Raw genomic sequence first — 19841 nt, forward strand, 5'->3', positions numbered from 1 at the left:
AGAGGTAATTGAAGAATTATGATAATTCCCGGTACGCCCCCTTCGTCTTTATAATATGTTAATTAATATCGGTTAAACCCTCGGGCAATGCAGCGACGAGAATCCGCCACGTCAAAGGATATCCTGCTTTTTACCACGGACAACAGAAAAAAATAAAATAACGAGAAAACGTAACGGAAATCCATATAAATGTGCGCGTTTTCTCCTCTTTATTAAATTCTAGCCTGTTCTTCCGCTTAACTTTTCAAGATCTCGGTTCGATCCGCAAAGAAACAGCGAAACCACTCGCGAAGCCACGCGTGGCATTAGCTTTTAGCTTCCATTAATTTTAAAGCGACTGCCTCGCGGGATTACCGCGAGCAACGTAGCTCCTAGAACCGCAATTTGCAGAAATTTATGTATATTTTCATAGCATGATTTCGAGTTCCAAGGGAATTCCCATCGGCCGATGTATTTATACACGGTTGTATACACGTTTCAAAATAATACCATAACCATCGTGTTTCGGGGGTTAACCGGACGCGATATGCCGACACACGAACACATAAATATCCATATGATCGATCCCGCGCATCGTTTAAATAGACCGCGAATGGTGCTCCAAGTTGAAACGGTAATGATACGCGATGCCACATAAATTATACAGTTCTGCCCGCGATACAGGGCCGGCTGTCTTCTTGAATTCCGCAAGCTCTATCCCGTTCTAGTGAAATTTACATTCCCCCGCGGGAAATGTAATGCCACGCGAAAAATATAGATCGGACGTCGTTATTACGATCGTTAAGAAGCACGACGGGCCGGACGATGTTCATGAAATGCTCATTTATCCCCGCGTCTCAAGACTTCCTAATGTCTAGATGTATGAATTACGACGTTTGCCAAGAATTTGATCGTGATTTCATTTTTAACAGGCGTTTAAAGGCCTAACAACGGCCCTCTAAACGCCAGTCATGTTGTAGGAGGCTGTCTATAAAAGGATAAATCTGCCACCTTGATATCGATTCTCAAAACGGTATCTATTATAGAAGCTATATCCAGGACCTTTTAAAAAGGTTTTGTATTTATAAGTTATAAAAAACTTCGTGTAATAAACGTAACAATATCGTTCGCTAATATTGTATATAGAATAAAATCTTCTAGTATAAATATTGTAATTATACAAAACAATGTGTTTAGAAATTTCACGAGGGACATAGTATTATTCGTTTAAAAGTCTACTTTTATGCTAACATTATAAATGTAATAAGAACTAATGCTTCGAAAATTAGTTCTGCTTACAGAAGTATAAAAAAATATTAACAGGGATGTTTTATAGCTTATATTTTGTATGCCATGTAAGTTAATATTAAACCGGCAACATTCTCATACAAATAAATTAACTTCTGTAATTACACGCTGTACTAAAATGTAACTGTTTCGCTAAATATGATCACAGGATGCAAATAGAATCTCCACGCAAAAACAATGGATACTTACTCAGTCAATCATCGTTGCATCTATTACGACATTTAAAGAGCTCTAGAAACTCGTACATTAAATATCTACTAAACTATTAACTGTCGGCCCCTAAAATTACAATATCATTAGCTCCACCGTTTCAAGCTCCATCGCCGTGCAAAAGCTCGTTAAAATCGGTGATTTACACCGCGTTACCTCCTCTCGCGATTCCGTACGCATAATGACCTCATAACGGTCGCGCTATTACAACGTTTCCTAGCAAAAAATGATTTAGAAAATAAATTTCAGCCGTGAACGCGTCTTGTCGTAAACGTTTCCAATAGATTTCTAAGAAACCATCTCGAAACGTAATTTCGTTTTACGGACCGCAAAATGTCTGTTTAATCGATGTCCCATAATAATCGCAGCCCTATAGGCAACTGAATTTGTCGTAGTAACCGCAGTCGTCGGTTTGAAAAGTGGTGTGGAGAATTGGGAAAATCGTCAAGCATGTACCAATCGGTATATCCTTCTTCTTCCGACGCGTTTCGTGACCCTTCGTGAAAATAACGTGCCTCCTCAAGCACTTAATGTTGTTGACCCTACCAGTAAATCGCAATACAGTTTGCCTGTTGCGGATACGTAGGTACTAGTACGCTTACGTTAGTTGCGATAACGGTAATTAGCTTGCTCGTTTTCTTTTTATTAACGAAGTCGAAGCATTGAAGTTGTTGCGGTTGTATGAGATCGCGGTACGTTTAAAGGAAGAGGAAAAATCCGCGCCCAGTGCGACGACCACGTGTGAAATACGCGGATACTGGTGGTACACGAGCTTTCCGCGCCGCTATTTACGCGGATATAATTTCACGAGCTCTTACTCTCTCTCTAGCGAGAGATCGTGATAAATCTGATTTTCTCGCGGAAGTTCAAGCGAGAAAGAGATGGCGCGAAATTAACGTCATTAGTGGCAAAGTTCGAAATACTGTTCATTTATTAGCCTCGTATGAAATGCTTGAATACCGAGTCTGTATCTTTGTTGCCGAGAAATTGCCTTTGTCGCGCACTATGCTTGTAAGTATCCTTGTGTCGTAAATTGTCACGTTAAAAGAATTCAAGAAATGATGTTCTTGAAACTCGATGTCTCGCGAACGTTCCTCCAAATGGTTCGTACGGTTTGTTCGTTTATTTGAAACGAGTAAGATGATATTGTTCTTGGCAGAAGATCTTAATTGAGACACGAATTAAGTGACTGAGAATTTGTATTCTTTATGAATTCTTTTTTAATTAGGAAATTTGTGACGTTCTGTACAGTGATTAGGTGATTACATATTATTTACTACTGTGTCTTTCAAAAATAAGAAGAGGAAATTTTAGATTGGAAAGCGTTGATATCTCGATGAAGGTTAATCCGAGAAATTGATATATGTAAATGTTAGACAATAAAAAATACCGCTTCGTAGCTCCGGATTATGAAGTGTATATCACTCGAGGAACAGTTGAAAGTGCAACATAGTTATACGTTTATACCGTCGAGGAATGCATTGAAGTTAACGGCATTCGCATCGAACATCTCTTTCGAAGTGAAAGCAACACTAAGCCGTGTTGAAACCGATAAATCTTTCGCCTATTTGCCTCGTCGTTCAAATCACAGTTTTTCTGATCGAGGACCGTCCAGGAGGCCAACGTATTATAAGCGAATACATTTATTTCCTTATCAATTATACTTTGTCTCATAATCAATTCAAGACTGAGTTTTCTCTTTTCAGGATAGCATTAAATCGCTATGTAAATTTTGTTTTTAAGCTATAAAGATCCTTTTTTAAAAACTCTCTAAACTCTTCTTCGTTTCATTCGCCTTTAAATATTCATTTGTACACAGTGTAATCAGTGTTGCAGGCAGGTCACTTAGTCTTTCGAATGCACATAAGTAGGCATCCTGAAAACCCTTGCATTTCAAACATCGTATACCATTCTGGAGAACTCTCTCATTGCTGTAACATTAACGAGGACCGGTATAACGGCGAATAATAATAGAGAGGTTCAATAAAAAGCAACACTTCATTTGACGAGCGTCAGCAGCAGATTGTTAAGGAGAGCCACGTGACGTGTAATGTACTTCTTAGATTTTTATGAATTTTACAGTCGCCAAAGTCACCGGTTCTTTTCTCCGGAATGCGATTTATGATTGTGGCTAGTTGATCATTTTTCAATGCCACTTGAAGTTCGCTCACTGCAAACAAATAGCAGGGTTTTATGACTAGATAATCAGCTTAGGGTATTAGTGTCTCTACGTAGAATTTCTCATGTACGTTCATCCGTAAGTCACTGGACACTTAGTAATTGCGAGGAAAATATTTCTTCGGGTAGTCCTGAACAAGGTCTTGGAAAGCCAGTATAGTTTAATTTATACTTGAAAGTGTAATTTATATTTCAAAAATGTAGTATCACGAGGTTGTTTATTACGTTAGGTGTGTCCCCTTTACTTCACATAAAATCTCGGCAAATAACAAAAATAATTTTCTTATTAATACTTAAATAGCCATCTATCTAACTAAGTTCCAAACTCGATTTTCTTGAAAACGAGGCCCGAAGCTACTAAGTCCATGTACCTACTTCTTGCATCTTCGAGTTTAAATCCCGCTATGTCCCATTTACAACACCTATCTTTATCCTTAATTGCTAATGATTCTTCTTTCAATTACACGTGTTGAGTTTATGTCATCATATTTCTCAGAAATCACGCAACTAATGTTCAAGAAGGTGGAAATCTATTGTCTCTTCATGGTCGTTCAAGAAATAATTCTAAATGGTTAAAATTGAAATTTCATCATAACAATAAAAAGATATCGGTTTGCTGTGTGTCACATTCTTCTTATTAAGCATTAAAATAAAGACATTGCTATTCTAGAAAAGAGTTCATGTTTTGAGTTAATTTTTAGATTTAAGAATTTCTAAGACATCTCACTCTAGTAGTACCTTGTAATAAAAAGTATAGGGCAAATATACATATTCCTTTATTCTGAAAAATTCTTTGCAACATCGTCACTCTGAGAATATTTCGTTCCAAACAAATACTAACACTTGGTAAAAGAGCACTATAGTGAAGCTTAGGAACCAAAGGATTAATTGCACTTCGTGTACGTGGAGAATCGAATAGCTTATGACAGAAATATCGATCTCCCATAATCTGGAGATGGAGAGTTAGATAGCCAAGAGCATGAATGGCCGCAGGTCGAGGTGTGCAACGAATTTTCCATGTCCGCCAGAGGCGCCGCGTTTCGTCGCAGGACGTGTCGCGATTCTTTTTTTCGTAATCGCGGCCCCGTGGACGTATTAAAGACGTTGGGAATTGATTAAAATTCAAAGTGATCCACTTCGGGCGAAAGCTGTCTTCCTCTTCCTTAATGATTGCCATAATATCATATATAAAAGCGGCAGAAACTTCGATCGGAAAACGTGACTGAGATTGGAATGAAGGTAGCTCGCCGTCTGAGTGCGCTTCGACACGGGCGATCAAGAAGTCTTCGTTCAGCTTTGTAAAGGTTTGAGGCTTCCAGATCTAACAGAGCAAAATCAAGCACATTGTGTCGTTGGATGACGTTAGTACCTGATTCATCTGCAATTGTTACAAAAAAGTTATTAAGTGAATTATATGCTCCAATGCTCGTAAGTGGACTTTTCACTTCCTTATCAGAAATGAAATTGAGCTGGGTTAGAGTTTTTCTTTCTGATGGTAGAATAATTTCAAATTAATTGCTTCGTGACAGCACAGTAGTACAGCCATAAAACATACATACTAGTAACAGTGATAAGCAAACAAGATAATACGTATAAAATATAGGTACACGGTAACTTCCAAGCTATATGGCATTATAGAAGATTAATATGTGAATGTTTATAACACTCTGCTTTTTATCCTCAATGTGTCAAAATGTCGTTGTGGACATATTGCTGTGGCATCAATCAAGATTTGGATCTATATTTGTATAAATTTGATTATTCTTCTTTGTCGCCAGAATTCTGGAAAGACTTTTCCCTCCTTTCAAACGACGGATCATATTCATGGATCGAATTGACCAACGTAGATAGCATCAACCGTTAACATCATTAAGGATCCATAGATTAACATAATTCTCTGTTACAAAAATTCTTCGCTATTCAATTAATTATATACTCAGATACTTCAAGCAAATTTTAGCAGAAATTTCATGAAAGTTCGCAACATGATCCTCACCATAATCGCAAGCCATGATGGTCCACTCTAGGATCGTTCGAGTACTCGGTTAGGTTTCATCACGAATCACGCGACACGCCGAAGCACCGTGTTAACGTTTCCTCAGCCTCTTCGACGATTAGACTCGATATTCAGTACAGTTCCTACGATCGTTTATCGTAAGCTATTCAACGGTCTGACACGAATTCAGACAATCATTCATTCGCGTTATCTTTCGCGTTCCTGCGCTTCGGTACACATTATGTACAGTTATTCTTGAGCGCCTATTCCTGCCGCTCGTGCGCGCTATCATAAATACTTGGGTCTGTATGTATGAATATAGATATATTTATATGTACATACATGTCGGTGGAAATTTCTGGAGAAGCGGAATGTTATTTTTGTTAGAACCTTAGGGAATTTCGAATTCACATTTCCCCGCCCGCAGCAACGGACGATCAATCATTCGTTATTTGCACCACCAAGTCCGCGTGTAATTATTCATTGCATATACTTCTATGATTCTTCTACTTCTACGCCTTCATTCCTACCAATGTATATATTTTCTTAACACTTTCTTCCATCTTTCGGTTCTTCTTCCTCATTCGATTTCGTTTCTCCTCTGTCTTTTCGATAATCTTCCGCTTTACATCTTTATCTCTCCTTGGGATCGTTTCCCTTCTCCCTTTATTACTTTTTCCATTTCTTTCTTATAAGTTGAAACGATGATTTATTGATATTTAATTTATGACGATAATTTAATCGCTTAGAAAGCCAAAACTTTAGTGCGCAAAGGAAGCAAATTAAGGCTCTAGAGAAGATTTCAATTTTCATTCGCAAAGAGTATCGTAATGATGTCAATCGAAGTTAGTTAAAGAATCTAACGAGTATACAAAATTTCCTTCTGTTTGGATATATAACCATCAACTGAATCCAAATATCTGTATTCCAATTATCTTTATTAAAAATCGTCTCTATTAATTAAAATATACACAAATACTTTTACACGTATTTCATTGGATGAAATTATAAATTATTAAATTATTAATAAATAAAGAAATTATAATTTGCTTTATTTACCGACCGAATGAATCAGCATTACCCTAAAAATTCGATGGATACTCTCGGTGAACAGTCGAGTCATTCGCAAATCGTTAATTGTGCAAAGTGATACTTGCTAATAAAGACTGTAATCGAAAAACTGATTGATTTTAATAGGCAGTGGCCGCTTTGAAGTATTATTCTTAGCGAAGAAAGAATCCTTCGACCGGCTGGACAGCTCAATTGATCAGAGCAATCGTCCATCAAACGAATGATTCGGGTTCGAGTGTCGGTCCAGTAAACTGATTGCTGGATCCTTTTTCTTCTTGGATTTAGTTATTGATGGCATACCCGGCGGGTGTTTGAAAGGGCATACACAAATTAGTTTCTTTTTCTTATCTTTTTCATCCCTGCTTTTCTCTCCTTCTCATTATAGCTCTCTTTAACGCTTCATCTTTTCTCTAGCTTCCTTTCTCTCAATACACTCCTTCTTTTATTGTATAAGATATGTATATTTTCAAATACAAATGTCATTTCTATTCCACTTACTTTTCCCATTAAATTTTCTATACCTACTTTTTCCAGTTCTCGTGATCTCGCCGTTTATTATACTTTCGCGTGTCTTAATCAATTACAAAATTTCTCTTCGACCTCGTTCCCGCTCTGACTACCCGTGGAAAATCTAGAACTCTAGCGACGAATCGTCGTCCTTCCTCGTGTTCTAATTGTTAGTCAGGGATTCCGGAAGGTCCGCGTGATTTATCGCACGAGCGTGACATGCATACACGTACGTATTTACGTTTCGTGAGCATTCCTCGTCACACGTCCCGTGGTTTGTTTCTTAATTTCAAGCATCGCGAGGGGAACGTTCGAGTCGGGAGTTGCTTATCGACGAGCCACCCGGAATGATTTACGAGCCATAGAGAAGCAGTCGCTGGTCCGAGGGTAAAAGGAGAAGAAGAAATAAATATTCCTTTTGCAAGAGAATTGCACGAAACTAGTAAAAAAGAGATTCTCCCTGAAGAATACGAAATTTTGAGAACCCCTGTCGTGGTTGGGGAGAAAAAGAAGTGAAAAAAGAAGACATTCCGTGCATTGAGTTATTCGACTCGCGACCACCGCTAATAATTTTAATCTACCGGACGTATGTACTTTTACCCAAACGGGGACCATTAATTCACCATATATCCAGTGTGTCGAGGGGTCAACCTGTTATTTATCATAAAATATGAGGGCTCGTGCCGGGCGAACCACAGCCTTTATGTAATGGTGCATAATAAATTGCATTCAATCTGGGCGCTCTGCCACTCGAAAATATTTATATAGCACGCATGTTTCCATCCCCGAGATCTGTACCGTTTTCATCTTTACCATCGCGCCACCAATTCGCCGACTCTGTATATCTAACCAGTAGATAAATTATGAAACGATAAAACCCCATATATATCCAATTGTATATAGCAAGGAGAATCATGAACTGTTTGTCCCTCAACAGATTCAAGTAAATGGAATTTCATCGAAGTAAAGAATGTCCACCTTAAAAGCTAAACAGAAACAGCTAAAACTCATACTTGCCAAAGTGACAGGAACAGATTCTGGGCACATACCTACATACTCATTCAGCGAAAAGTGCGGCGTACGCTCTTCTAAGAGGCGAATGAAAGTAAATGCGTGCAACAATGTGACCGCGATTCAAAGTTATCGTCGAAGTAATTGGGCTGCCGTCGAAACTTGGATTCTTTACGATCCATAAAAGTATGCGTCTGAAGGTTCGCGATAAATCGGCGGATGAGCCATTAAGCGGAGTCGGCGATTCTTACTCGTTCCTCATAACGGCCTCTAAAACAAACAGGAGACGCTCTCTGCGGTGGATAGCGCCTCCCGTGGATCGTTACAACCTCCCAAGGTTGTCGTTTCGTAAATTACCGTACCTACAAATACCCGCGTTTAACCCTGAAGAAACCTTTTGCACGGGGCGTATGGTAAATGCGTACAGGGTCACGGATAACGATGCGCGGCTTGTAACTTCTTGTCTTCGGTTCCGAAGCTCGTGTTTTAGGCAGTGTTCACACTGTTTGCAGCTGTTGTACATCGTGGTACGCTGGCGAAACTTTCCAAGCGACCGGATTTTAATTGTAGTACACGCAATGACGCGTAATGACACGATCGTGTAAAATACGATTCGAGTGGCGCATGTTTGGCAACCTGTTTTCGTTTGATGGATATTTTTCATATTTTAATTGCCGTTACACGTGTTTGCATCTTTGTTTCAATTATTAATGGAGTTCCAGCCGGAAGGATGTATTTGTCTTCTTTTTATAAGATTCGTCGAGCATGATTGAAAATGTTTCTCGTTTTACGTCCTTTAGGATATCGGGAAACGGATATTTGTTTAACAGGAATTTAATAAAAACTAGGGAAGTGTGTGTAATTTTTCACGGATAGAGCAATATTTCACGAGGTAATGCTGATAATTTTTAAACTATTAAGTCGCTTGAAATATGTGAGATATAAAATCGGTGGACTTTTAGAAGACCGTTAACGCAATCGTAATTCTGTCATATGCAGGGATCATCTTGAGACTCAGGAAGCTCTGAACTTTGCACTTTACAATCTATATACTGCTCCCTGGGCGCCGGATTCTGGACAGAAGGTACTGGAGTTGGAAAATGGGTAGTAGACGCTTGGCAATGAATAATAAATATTGAATACTGAACATGGAGCAATGAATAATAGACGTATGACATAAAATACTAGACAGTTTACAGTGGACACTAAACCATCTTATATCGAAATGAAACATTTATTTTTGCATTATTTTTGTTAAGATTTATAGATACGACACGATTTGTGAGAGTTTTATGCATATATATTCATGGCTGTAATGTATTTCATTGATCCGCTATAATCCGCTTCGAATTCAGCTAATTGAAAATCGTCTGCGATGGTTTTTACAATTCCAACATCGTCTACATTGAATTCTACGGATGAATACATTCGGCTTAATGAATTCCAATCGATTTTCTTCAATCCCATTTGCTTCGCGATATTTATCTTGATTACAATAAATCAGCATTGCGGTATTAATATATGAATTGTTTATAATGATATATCATAATATTCTCAAAGATGTATCGTTATGATGTGTTCAACTAATTACAGTAAATGAATATTCATCGTAAACAGTGTAACATAGAATTTTGTAATCAATATTCGTATCTGTTACTGTTTGAAATACCCAACAACATACCGAGATTTAATAATATATGTATATAATTGCTATTAATATCATCTATTGTTTTCATTAATTAGTTCGATAATACAGAATTTCTATTACGTTTAAAACAACTTCATATTTGTTAATCCAACTATATTCTTTCTAATTTGCTTGCATTACGTGTTCAATCGGCGCACGTATAACTATTCGAAAATTCATAACAATAAAATTACACCACCAGCACCAATATTATATATTTCGAAGCACGATCAAACTTACTTTATTGCATTACGTCAAATATAATAGCAAACAAAGCACATTGCCTATAATTTGACATACATTTACATTTATCTAACGCGTACATTTTCCTAACGCAAAAGGCACACCACGGATTCAAATTTCGTTAGTAACCCTCGATAAAATGTGCAAATGGAAATGAAACTTATGCTCGTTGCCTCCAAGTACGCAGCCACTTGAGAATGTTCACTACATTTATTTGCATTAAAAGATACGATGACGGGAGAAAAAAAAGCAGAATTTATGATCAAAGTTTGCAAAGGATGGTTAAAGCAATGATCGGTTAATACGTTGAATCGGTTGTTAGTTTTGCACGAGCTGAATACTTCCGTGTATCGTTTTACCCGTTCGAGAATGTTAATGAGACATCGCGGTTATATTAATATTTCGTGAAACACGATCCGGAAGGTGTAACGCTTTTAAGATTTTAAAATACGCGTCAGATTATTAATCTTGAAAATGCTACACACGTGAATTTAAATACTCGACTTCCTATGGCCATTAGTGTTCTTTACTCCGTAGAAGCGGACCATTTGTTTGTGCTTTATAACGTCTTCCTTTTTGGACGTTCCAAAAAATTACATTTTACTTATGAACAATGTGAGAATCATATACTCCATATCACGAACAATATCACTGACTAATATAAATGAAACATTTTCTATAAGTACAAATTTAACTTCTATTTTCTTGTAATTAAATTATATTATTAAGCTATATTATTTTGATTCCATTTATGAATTCAAGCAGATTAAAATCATACTTGGCTCATTAACTTCCAGCAAAACGTGTTTCAAATTGTAGAAACTACAAGCCTCAAATTCTACTTAACACTTAACTACAACAACCATTATTAAGACACTCTTTTAAAGATGACGATACCTATGATTATCTAAACAGAAACATAAAACTATCTCACTTTCTTTTCCATTGAATCTTATGAAAATGCCAGCTTGCAAAAATCGTTCGTTTTCAAGCGCGTGCCACTTCGACTTGTAGCAAACGGGAGAAAGCATTTGGCGCGGTAAGAGTGGAGGACAAAATCACGGGATCTAGATGGGCGTACGCGGCAAACGGAAGTTCGACGAAACGTTTACCGTCGCGAGGATGATGTGACTTTCGGCACCCTAAGGATATTGCGTCGCTACGAACCACTCGAAAAGCGCCATCAACGGAAGTCGGAGAACAGCCGTGGGACTCGTTTCCCGCTCGTAATTTCGTATTCGCGCCCGCTTCGAACCTGTTTTCCTCCCCGCGTCGCTCGTTCCCGTTTTACCGATATAAAGTCTCGATGAGTCAATAAAATTGAATCGGAAAAATTCTCCCAGACAATAAGTACGAACTGAGCTGGCGAACTTTGCACATTCATCGCCCCGTTCCGCGATTTTCCATCGCGCGTATCTTCCTGCCCTTCATTTATACGTCTTCAAGGGCTACATCACTCTAACGATCCGCGAAGACGTAAGTGAGAATAGCTTTATACCATTATAATTTATGCCATTATACTTGTATGTTTATTCGTGGTTATCCTGTTTTATTCTTATTATTCTGATTTGTCACTTGATAAAATGAATTTTATAAAGGATTTACTGATTCTTTGGTTACATGATTTTGAACAGCAAAGACGCATGATGGATATGGTGGAACTAATATGAAGAAATATATAGAACGTATAGAGCGAATGCAATGAGTATGTTGTGTTACTTTTATTTCAGTTACCTGATTCGATTGCTCCGAATACTGGAAAGACAGGTTCAAGTTAATCACGATTGTATATTAATTTCTTCGATATACGTATTTCAAGTAGAAAAACTTCATATATTGGTACAAAAGTATTTTTATTTTCGAAGACTATCTATATTGGTCACGTACAGAGAATTGATGTTCGTATATAAAAATATATACTGTACTAAAATATGCGTGGTAGAAAATCTATTACAAAAATTCTATTAACTACGTATATCATTATCACCAATGCATCTCAAGCAGTTCTAACATGTTTGATCATTAAACCGAACCGCAACTTTGCTTCGAATTAAATATCATCAAGTGCAAATGCACACATAATAACATGACTATAAATCACAAACACGATACACCGGATTATTTACGGTGAATCTACACGTTTGTTCCATTAAACCAATTTCCTTACAGCAATAAGTTTTCTCGGTATTCCTGTCTGACTGCAAGGGTGATCCTTGAGGGTGATCAACGCATATCGAATACACTGTATATACCTAACGAGCATAACCGGGAGCGAAATGCGCGCTTTCACGAGGTATTATTTACAACATCGATTATTAGAACGACGTGATACAAACTAATAGGAGCTGCCGGTTTAGGGAGCAGAATGAATTTCGCGTAAAACTTTCACCCTGTCCCGAACAACGAACGTTTTCACGATTAACCGCGTTGGAATCGTTTGTTTCGGTTAATCATTTGACGAGACTTTTAATTGCCCGTCACCAGTCGTGGAATAAAGTTAGAAAGTGTTCACGACGTGTAAACTTGGGAGGAATTTGTCCGTTGCCAATATTGAAAAATTGTAGCATGATACGAGTCTCTTTTAATCTTACAGTATCGATATGGAACATTGTTGCTGCTCCCCGGGGGATCTGCGGGTAATCCTGGCTTTTCAAATATACGAGGGAACGAATTTTTATTACACACAGACGCTGCTCGCGGCAGGCGTTCGATATTTTAAACGGATGGCGGGACAATCAATCGAGATTTCGTTGCGTTTCGATTCAAGTTAAAATTGTCGGAACTAATGACATTTAATATAATGGAATCCGCGTGATACAATAGCTTCTGAGTTAATTTCGAACATAAGCAGAGCCTCGATTTATTGTCGATATTAAAAACATATGCCGATCCAATTTTATTTGTAGATTTCTTTCTACATACCACTCATTCGTTTATTTGTCCGTTTGCTTATCTTCTTGTGATAACTATTTTCGAAAATATTCGTTAATATCGTGTTTTCAGATAGCATCGGAATAAATGATTTTTGTTGGCGCGATTAACCAATTTACAATTATCTCGCGTTTTTCTAGGAAAAATATGTGGATAAAATAAAAGGAAAAAATAATGAGTAATAAGTTCATCGTATCATTTCATAAAACTACCGAATCTTATCTGAAACGTCGTTTGATGATATCATTGGTTTCACCGACATTTACGTGGCATTGATAGCAGCTGGTGTCATAGATAGATAACATGATAATAGCTACAGAATTTTATCGTTATAATACGGATCCAATAGTTTATGAGACACTGTTTCGGATAACGTGTTTATAACACAATATTATATCTTATGACCAAAAAAATCCGCTTTAATTGAATTAATAAATAAAACTAATGCAGATCTTCCGCTCTTCATTGGTAAGAATAAAAATCAAATTTAAAATCTTTTGGACTTTTACGGATGTATTAAATTTCCTATTTTGATATCAAATTATACGATAGAAGAACAATTTTTTTTAGTGGATTAATTTCTATAGAAAATATAGAAAGAGTAAGTCTAGAAAATATTAATTATATCCATATTAAAAATATTCAATTATGAAAAGAAGATAGGGTATAACTGGTCCATGTAGTTCAATGAAGTAGAATTTTCTTTAATGAAGAAGGCATAACAGACACAGCCCTAAGACAAAGCGCATTGCGGAATATTTATGAGTCAATTAATAATAAAGGTACGAGTTTGTCATCTAGGTACGTAAAGAATGGGCAATAGATTCAATGCTAACATCGTTGAACGAAGGGTGGTGGCAGAGGGTGAATGAAAAGAAAATAGGAGAGGAAGGGTGCTAATTTATGGACGTTACAGCGTATGTCGGTGACAACAATTATTAATTACCTCCATGCGCATAAATACGGCCGATACACGTCCTCCTTCTGTCTTTCTTCTACCAGTGAATCATCTTCATGGCTGAAAATCTAAAGTACCGCTATAAGAGAATAAATATCCGTTAACGTCGCATAGAAACCGGATACCTTCTCTGTAATAATATGGAAAGAATAATAGCGTTGAAAGACCAGTTAAAAACGATATTCCTTGAAATTGCATTAACTGTTGTCACACTCGACTAATATCATTTAGTAATATTGCTTCAGGTTTCATTATCATTCTTCTGTGGGATGTAGGTTTCTAGTAAAAACAAAAGTATGTACTGTGGTCGTCGGGAAGCTTATTTTACAATAGAACAAAATTGCATTAGAGAGGAAATTTATTAATTCGATTCGGTTACTTACTTGTTAGCAGCGAACTTAGGAAAACATAAAGAATACAAGAGCTTCGATATTTGATTCGTGCAAACTTCATTTTTTACGAACATTACAATTTAATTAATAGATGTAACAAGGTCTTAGCTTATAAACTTAGTTGAAGTCTCTATAAGAGATTTGACGAGTGTTAAAATATAAAAACGGAGAGTATAATCTTCTTATGGGCATTTTATCAGAAATAGGAAAAGACCTTGTTCCATACTGGCCGGTTCAAGGTTCGTTTGATAAAGTAGCGTGTAATTTTGCAAACTCACCGTTCACGAAGCGAGTATCTCAAATTAAGAGACGCTTCCTCGATCCTCTATTATACCAGGTATACGTACGTATCGTGGCGAAACTCGAATAGTTGAAAGACCAACACCGTTTCATCGCCTGTAAATTTACGCGATTTGTATTCTGCTAGCGTACCTCGCGTTTAATTAACTTCACAGTATGATATGATGCTCTGTCTGTTATTGTCTGTGTATGTAAATGATCGAGCCAGTATTATTACACCTGTTCGCGATAATCATGTTTTGACAACATAACTTAAGTAATTTGCATAAAATAACTTCTAACTTTGAGTCGAAGCTTTAAAAAAACAAGTTTCAGATAGACGGAAATGAACCAAACCCTGTCGATTACGTAATAATAAAAAATGTCAACGTTTCGATTCGAAAACGATAATAAAGTTTATTGGACAAAAAGTGCATGTATTTTTGTACTAGATAGTGAACAGATAATTTAAAATATTTATAACATAAATGGAAACGTACCTGTTCCAAAATAACATAATTATCAAAGAATTAGAATATAACTTTAAGATTAGGTACATAGTAACACTTTCCTCAAATTTATTTCTTCTACTTTAAAACTGTCTAAGTTTTCAAATCTCACAAAGGATATTACCTAAAAGACTTTATTATCCAACGTTTATTATCCGTTTATTATCAGGAAAACGAGTTCATGGGAATTTTAACTCTGCCATTAGATGAAGATTAATATTTGGTCAGTGCCTCCAGCAAAGTAGGAAAATTTCGTTGGCCAGCAACACGTTGTTTTCGTCAGGGTGTGCGCCCTTGTGTTCTCCAATGACGTAACTCCCCACTGAATGCATGTACTCGCGTTGCACCACATTTTCTGCTGTCCAACAAAATTTTGTTTCCTCGTTTCCTTCCTTTTCCGTCTGTCTCCACTCGCGAGCGCTTCACGCTCCGTTGAAAAGAAGAAAAATCAGTACATCCGCGGTGACGTCGTGTTTAGGGGGTTGAACGTACTTCGAGCATGACACCGAGAAGAATCTTTCCTGTTAGGTCACCCTTCTTGTCGTATCACCTAAATAAAGTTTCATCTGTGTCGTAAAAGTAAACGTGAAAAGCTTCACATTTGTTTCAATCATTAGGTTTACGTAGAAGTGTAGATTGGAATAGATTAACTAAACTATTAAATATCCTCTAATATTCTTTATTTTGTTTATCGATAATGATCGATGTCATGTTCATTTGTTTCGTCGAAGTAAATAGACTTCGTACTGACAATGGACATTAACTCATGTTTGCCACAGATCAATATCTATTACATGTGTATCCGAAATACCGATAATACAGACTATTACATTCACTGTTGATATAGTATTATGGTATTAGATAACACAAATATACAAACAAGAGAAACAGCAATGAATGTAAACAGAAATTATGCATTATAGAAAATGTCACACACACATACACACACACACACACACATATCAAATGACAATATATTTAGGTAAAAAGTTCGAAAAGCATAATAAAGCTACTTTTCTCATACTATCATATTTATTATATTTAAAACGTGTATTTACTACTTGTATTTAAGAAAATTAAACAGAATCCAACATAATTAACTGCAAACTTTAACGATAAATAGCCGAAGACGCTCGTATTTTCTGTGTTAATCGATATCGATAAACAACAAGCACCATAATGGATATCGGTAAGGAAACAATAGTAGACAGTAGGATATTGAATCGTAGTGCATTCAATAATTTAATTAATAATGGTCCCCGTGTAACCGAGCACGGTGGAACGCATTAGGGCAAATTAACAAATGAATCCGGCGGGAGCTGTAAAAGTCAGCTTTATTTATAGTTCTCGAAGAAGCAGTCCACGCTCGTAGGCTATCGAGATCGGGAAAAATGCGATGCATCGATCGACTCGTTAATCAAAATCTGGTTCCTTTCACCCCCACCGACTTCTCGAAAATTTATCCCTCCATTTATTCGCGGATATTACTCGCTGTAGGTAATTATCTCGAACGAATGTATTAACGAGCACAAATTAGGTTTAACCATTCCCTCGTCTTGTCGTAATTTCACGAAAGCCCAATAAAAAAGTTTTGTCCAATCCAATAATTATCGCTTTCTAACTCGTTACGAGCCACATTCTCCCGTGCCACGCGATATCGTGTTCGCCTCACGAAGAATTCCGGGACTTCGCTAAAGTTATTATTAATTTTCTGCCTATCGAGGTTCAACATCTGGGACGCACTCAAAATTCCAAGATGTCTGCTTTTAATTAACGCCTGCTCCGTCGTTTAGCTGTAATATACACCTTCTTCGTGCAATATATCATTAACGCGGTTAAAAAGTAGAAAATAAAAAATGATAAAATATAAAAAGAAAGGAAAGAAAGAGAAGAAAAGACTGTGTTATTGAAAGGAAAGGGACAATTGAAACGGTTGATTCACCGTTGATAAGATTAACATCGATTAAGCCTGTAATTATTACTTATCAAAATACTCGTGAAATATAAACCTACAGGTTGGGCACCTTAACGAATCACGTGGCGCTGTTAATTAATTTTTATATTTATTTTATAGACCTACGTGAACTGATCGCGTTATCCGACAACGTTCTATGAAATCGTTTCTGATGTGATACACTTTAATTTTGCGTCGAACGGTAATTTTCTTGGAACAATTTAGCAACTACCTGTTATACAGTAGCACTATGTAACTTGTGTAATTATATTAATAATAGCGTCCGTCACATTGCTCATACATACATCTTTATTACCCTTGTCAATCAAGGTAACAATCGGCTCGATTACCTCGATCATGATACAAGTTCTCACCGTACGCGCTTGCCATGAAACTTCGCGTATCCCATTTTTTGCTGTGACATACTAAGCAATTAGCCACTGATCTGTGTTTCATGATAACGTTACTATTCCCTGACACTCACATAAGAATGTCTATATTTTCTTCGAACGATCTGCTTGCGAAATCGAATGGATCCCTTTATCGTCCTTGTTCCACTAAATGAAGTAAAAGTCATATGCTCCGACCGTAATATACATAGGTAAAGCTGAGGACATCGAAAACTTCAATATCATGTGAATAACGAGTTTTTATTATTTCCCCTGTTATCATAATGACTGTTAAGTATATGATCAATAAATAATATTAAGGAATGACTAAATAAATAATGAAATTTATCTTAACGATCGAGTATTTGCGAAAATTGATTACGTTAATTGAAAGCTTTCAACGTAAATTAAAACATCGATGAAATCGTTATGCTGTTGCATTCAGTATGAACGAATACAACGCAGGTCTAATGAAATTAAATCAGAGAGCTCATCTAATTTCAAAGTTAGCGAAATACATTTTAATCTAGCGTTCGCTGAGTTATTATCTCTTGATAGATCTAATGAAAACGAGAGGAACATGATATGTCACAAATATGCAAATCTAATTAAAAACTTGGTTGATGCAACGCGCAGGAACCACCAGGTAAATCCATGAAGTTTATGGTTTACAAAATGTATAGAGGATAATTTTGAAGCATATCGAATATCTCCTGCAGTTCAAATTTTCAAAATAAAATGCCATAATCTCGCTGTTTTAATGAATTTTAATATGAAATTTTGCAAGAATATTTTAGAACAATATTTCGTTCAATGCGTGGTTAATAACTTTTTGGAAAAAGAAAACAATATAGGTCTTTGAACTGTAGGGTTGAATCGTTTAAAACCATATATCGGCTCATAGTCGTGAAATGATTAAACAATTTTGTGACTTGCGTGACCAGTATCATGAAACAAATTACAGTCTTTGACTGAAGTTGCAACGTTACGGGGATCGATGATTGAAGCGATTGTTATTGTACGCTCTTTAGAAGGTGAACAACTCGGACATTATTTCCTTGCTAGCCACCTTTTGACGTTAAGAATTGCGTTCGTTTGTTACACGTCACGTTTCAGCCGCAATTTTCTTCTTATCACGATGAACGTTATATTTCTTCGTAGCAAATCCGGGCGAGCTTTCTTCGACAAGCAGCTTAAAACGCGCAAAATTTGACGAGAGCGTCTCTATTCCCGAGAAATTACGTAGTATAGACTACGTAGCAGGTGCCTGCACTATCAGTCAAATTTTAAATTTCATTTTACGCGGTGTACACTACAGCTGCATTAAATGTATACGTACTAAACATATTTGCTTATTTAATGGAAATTAAAATAATGTGGCCTTTTCAACTCAGTTTAAAACTTGAATAATATTAAAATTTCGTAACTCTGTTTCTAATAATAGGGTTTCTAATAGTATATCGCTAATAGCTTTCCACCTAAATCCTAGGCGATAGTTGATTTCTTAATTACATAAAATGGCTTTCATCCTCTGAAACGCGTCATTTGAATAATCGAATCATCTGGATTTCATTTCTGCAAGCATTAGAAACAAACTAATTAAAGAATCTAATTAAAGTAGATATTATATTTGTCTATGCACAGTATTCATATATAGTATGATACTATATCTATAATATCAATCTCCGTAGACTATGATTAATTGCAATATAACGAGTGCTTCTATTTTCCTTTCCAAAAAATTAAAAAACTCTTTTTTGACTCTCTCTCTCTCTCTCTCTTGATTCTATTGTTCCTTTATCGTCCATCCTCTACAATAGTCGGGATATTTGTGTTTTCCCTTGGACGCATTTTCCATTGGTATCTTCCCAAGCCCTAACAATCCTTAGGAGAGAAATTCACCAGGGACTCGTTAATTCAACGGTTCAAGTTTAATTAACGCGCCTCTGCTGTATTATGTATTTTCGTTGTTTTACTGTCACCAAGGCAAGGTATACTTGTATTTGCTTATGCAAACATCGGGTGCGGAGACAAGAAAAAAAAGATGGAATATTTTAAGGCAACACATTTGTTACGAGAGTGCATTATTAAAAGTGTTTCGCTATAATGTCCATCGTAACTGTCAGCTGTAACATGGCAGAAGGTTATACTTTTATAGCATCGTATCGCTTTGATAGAAGTAAGCATACATGGCTCACCACAGATATCAATTTGGAGCATGAAAAAACGTGAACGTGCC

Source organism: Bombus vancouverensis, chromosome 2, assembly GCF_051014615.1.
Source record: "Bombus vancouverensis nearcticus chromosome 2, iyBomVanc1_principal, whole genome shotgun sequence".
NCBI lineage: Eukaryota > Metazoa > Arthropoda > Insecta > Hymenoptera > Apidae > Bombus > Bombus vancouverensis.